This window comes from Bos grunniens, chromosome 10 (genome assembly GCF_055505025.1).
Source record: "Bos grunniens cultivar Pamir isolate PY7600 chromosome 10, Bosgru_T2T1.0, whole genome shotgun sequence".
NCBI lineage: Eukaryota > Metazoa > Chordata > Mammalia > Artiodactyla > Bovidae > Bos > Bos grunniens.
In genome coordinates, this window is record NC_141174.1 from 60,803,750 (window position 1) to 60,808,046 (window position 4,297).

The following is a 4,297-nucleotide window of genomic DNA, read 5'->3' on the forward strand; positions in this document are numbered from 1 at the left end:
AATCCATCCTCCCCACTCCCTGCCTGCAACCACAGGCTGTTTGCTGTGTCTATCATATGGGATTTGTCTTTGTCTTTCTGACTTACTTCACTTAGTTTGACACTCTCTAGGTCCATCCATGTTGCTGCAAATGGTATTACTTCAAGAGAGAGGACTTTTAATCTCCATACATGTTAACTGCAAGCCAGGTTTTTTCTTTAAACATTTTTTTAATGTATTTTTTATTAGAGTATAATTGCTCCACAATGCTATGCCAGTCTCCACTGTATAACAATGTGAGTCAGCTATGAGTACACATATCCCGTGCCTCCTGAGCCTCCCCGGTAAGCCAGGGGTTTTGTAACATCATTATTGTGATTACCATGTGACTGTGTTTTCTGGCCCATTTTCTACTCAGTGTTACTGAGAAATTACTACATGCCAGGCCCTGTTTCAAGTGCTCTACTTGTATAATCAGCAACTCCGTGTGAATAGTACTGAACTTAGTTTGGGCTCTATAAAAACAGAGTCTGCAAAAGTGATTTGTGTGCATGAGGTTTATTAAGAGAATGTTCTTAAGGAAAACTGGTAAGGGAGAGAGGGAAGCAGAGTAAGAAAAGAGAAGGTACTACACAAGGATGGGATTTCAGGTGAAGTATGGTCTCAGTGTGATGTCTGGGGGCTCTGGAGTGTAAATGGAACCTTGCCTCATTGCTAGGAATGGAGGAGGGCTTTTGTACCCTCACCTCAGCTAGTCATTAGTTAAAAGCCATGATGAGGGCCCCCCTACTCTTTCCACTTTACAGATGAGAAACTTTAGGCACAGAGAAGTTGAATAATTTACTCCAGTTCACATGGCCAAAAACTGGTGGGATTGTATTTGGACCCTAGGCATTCTGGCACTGTGGATATATTTTATACTGTGTTTAAAAAAATTATCTATTTTTAGAAGTCTCTGCCTCCGTTGGCCAGCAGGCTACTTGAGAGGGAGGAATCGGGAGGAGTGTCTGGCCCCTTGCCTGGCCCGCCGTGCTTCATGGGCTTGGAAGTGATGGAGAACTCGCCTAGGTAGTGGCCAATCATCTCAGGCTTGATTTCCACCAGGTTGAAGCTGGTTTTAGAAAAGGCAGAGGAACCAGAGACCAAATTGCCAACATCCGCTGGATCATTGAAAAAGCAAGAGAGTTCCAGAAAAACATCTATTTCTGCTTTATTGACTATGCCAAAGCCTTTGACTGTGTGGATCACAATAAACTGTGGAAAATCCTGAAAGAGATGGGAATACCAGACCACCTGACCTGCCTCTTGAGAAATTTGTATGCAGGTCAGGAAGCAACAGTTAGAACTGGACATAGAACAACAGACTGGTTCCAAATAGGAAAAGGAGTTCATCAAGACTGTATATTGTCACCCTGCTTATTTAACTTATATGCAGAGTACATCATGAGAAACGCTGGGCTGGAAGAAGCACAAGCTGGAATCAAGATTGCCGGGAGAAATATCAATAACCTCAGATATGCAGATGACACCACCCTTATGGCAGAAAGTGAAGAGGAACTAAAAAGCCTCTTGATGAAGGTGAAAGAGGAGAGTGAAAAAGTTGGCTTAAAGCTCAACATTCAGAAAATGAAGATCATGGCATCTGGTCCCATCACTTCATGGGAAATAGATGGGGAAACAGTGGAAACAGTGTCAGACTTTATTTTTTTGAGCTCCAAAATCACTGCAGATGGTGATTGCAGCCATGAAATTAAAAGATGCTTACTCCTTGGAAGAAAAGTTATGACCAACCTAGATAGCATATTTGGAGAAGGCAATGGCACCCCACTCCAGTACTGTTGCCTGGAAAATCCCATGGATGGAGGAGCCCCGTAGGCTGCAGTCCATGGGGTCACTAGGAGTTGGACACGACTGAGCGACTTCACTTTCACTTTTCACTTGCATGCATTGGAGAAGGAAATGGCAACCCACTCCAGTGTTCTTGCCTGGAGAATCCCAGGAACGGGGAGCCTGGTGGGCTGCTGTCTATGGGGTTGCACAGAGTCTGATACGACTGAAGCGACTTAGCAGCAGCAGATAGCATATTGAAAAGCAGAGACATTACTTTGCCAACAAAGGTCTGTCTAGTCAAGGCTATGGTTTTTCCAGTAGTCATATATGGATGTGAGAGTTGGACTGTGAAGAAAGCTGAGGGCCGAAGAATTGATGCTTTTGAACTGTGGTGCTGGAGAAGACTCTTGAGAGTCCCTTGGACTGCAAGGAGATCCAACCAGTCCATTCTGAAGGAGATCAGTCCTCGGTGTTCTTTGGAAGGAATGATGCTAAAGCTGAAACTCCAGTACTTTGGCCACCTCATGCGAAGAACTGACTCATTGGAAAAGACTCTGATGTTGGGAGGGATTGGGGGCCGGAGGAGAAGGGGACGACAGAGGATGAGATGGCTGGATGGCATCACTGACTCGATGGACGTGAGTCTGAATGAACTCCGGGAGTTGGTGAGGGACAGGGAGGCCTGGCGTGCTGCGATTCACGGGGTCGCAAAGAGTCGGACACGATTGAGCGACTGAAATGAACTGAACTGAACTGAACTGAAGGTCTTGCGGTTGTAGACGCTCATCATGCTGTCCAGCATCTGAGGCAGGAAGATCCGTTTGCGCAGGTGCGTCTTCACCACCTCGGGCTTCTCCGGGGGCAGCGCATCCTTCCTGGCCTTGCGCAGCCACTTCAGCAACCAGTCTCGCTTCCACCGGAGGCCGCGGTTCAGCAGCCACCGCCGCCACTCGCCTTACGGCTGCTTGTACGTAGGACATGTCCAGGTCGTAGAACACGGTCGAGATCCACGCCACGGTAGGTGAACTTGCGGATGGTCCGCTTCTAATTCTGTTCCACTTCCGCCGTCTTGTCGGCTCCTTGGAAAGGATCTGTGCTGCATTTCAAAAAGGCATACTCAGGCGCTTGTCTCATTTGACCTTCCAAAAGCTCTGTGAGGTAGTTGGGGCATCGATCATTATTATAAAATTTCAAATGAGAAAATTGAAAGTTAGAGCTAGGTTTTTAAAATACTCCAGGTCTTGGTCTTGTTCTGTCTCCGGGTAATGTCTTGCTCTCTTAAATCAACCCCCGGTTGTTGCACTGAGTGTATGATTACAATGGTAATCACCTGATTTAGGAGCACATCACTTAATGGATACAGAGTATCTATATTGTGTGCTGTTCGCTGTTCCTATTATTGAAATGGAAAACTTCTTCTCTCCAATAGAGGAGGGGTCCTAGCTTCTACTTAGATGTTGTTTTAAATCACAGGCTGACTAGCTCTCAAATGAATGGATTTACTGCTTTGTAATTGCAAAGTAATAACAAGAACAGCATCCCATTGCTGAATTCCTGATTGCAGAAGAGTTAAAAATTGTGTAAAAAGAACTTATTCATGGAAACAACTCAGGATGTATTTGGGGAGAATCATACAATTATTTATTATCTTCATTGAAGAAAAGAAATTATAAAGTAACAAAGAGGTAAATTTCAGCAGAAAATGAGGAAGGAGAAACTCGGGGAAAAGCTATTCCATTTAGGGAATAGTAACTTGAAATGGAGCTTCTAAAATCAGCGTTTAGGTATTAGCTTCCCCCCAATCAACATTCAGAAAACTAAGATCATGGCATCCGGTCCCATCACTTCATGGCAAATAGATGGGGAAACAGTGGAAACAGTGGCTGACTTTATTTTTCTGGGCTCCAAAATCACTGCAGATGGTGATTGCAGCAATGAAATTAAAAGATGCTTACTCCTTGGAAGGAAAGTTATGACCAACCTAGACAGCATATTAAAAACCAGAGACATTACTTTGCCAACAAAGGTCCGTCTAGTCAAGGCTATGGTTTTTCCAGTAGTCATGTATGGATGTGAGGGTTGGACTAGAAAGAAAGCTGAAGAATTGATGCTTTTGAACTGTGGTGTTGGAGAAGACTCTTGAGAGTCCCTTGGACTGCAAGAAGATCCAACCAGTCCATCCTAAAGGAGATCAGTCCTGGGTATTCATTGGAGGGACTGATGTTGAAGCTGAAACTCCAATACTTTGGCCACCTCATGCGAAGAGCTGACTCATTTGAAAAGATGCTGATGCTGGGAAAGATTGAGGGCAGGAGGAGAAGGGGACAACAGAGGATGAGATGGTTGGATGGCATCACTGACTCGATGGACATGGGTTTGGGTGGACTCTGGGAGTTGGTGATGGACAGGGAGGCCTGGCATGGTGTGGTTTATGGGGTCGCAAGAGTCTGAAATGACTGAGCAACTGAACTGAACTGAACTGAATCTC

The 4,297-nt window shown here is 45.0% G+C and overlaps 1 pseudogene; it reads right to left on the reverse strand.

The window, feature by feature from the left end:
- Positions 1 to 955: 955 nt before the first annotated feature.
- On the reverse strand, positions 956 to 2,943 carry LOC147364662 (small ribosomal subunit protein uS19 pseudogene; annotated as a pseudogene).
- Between the last annotated feature and the right edge of the window lie 1,354 nt (positions 2,944 to 4,297).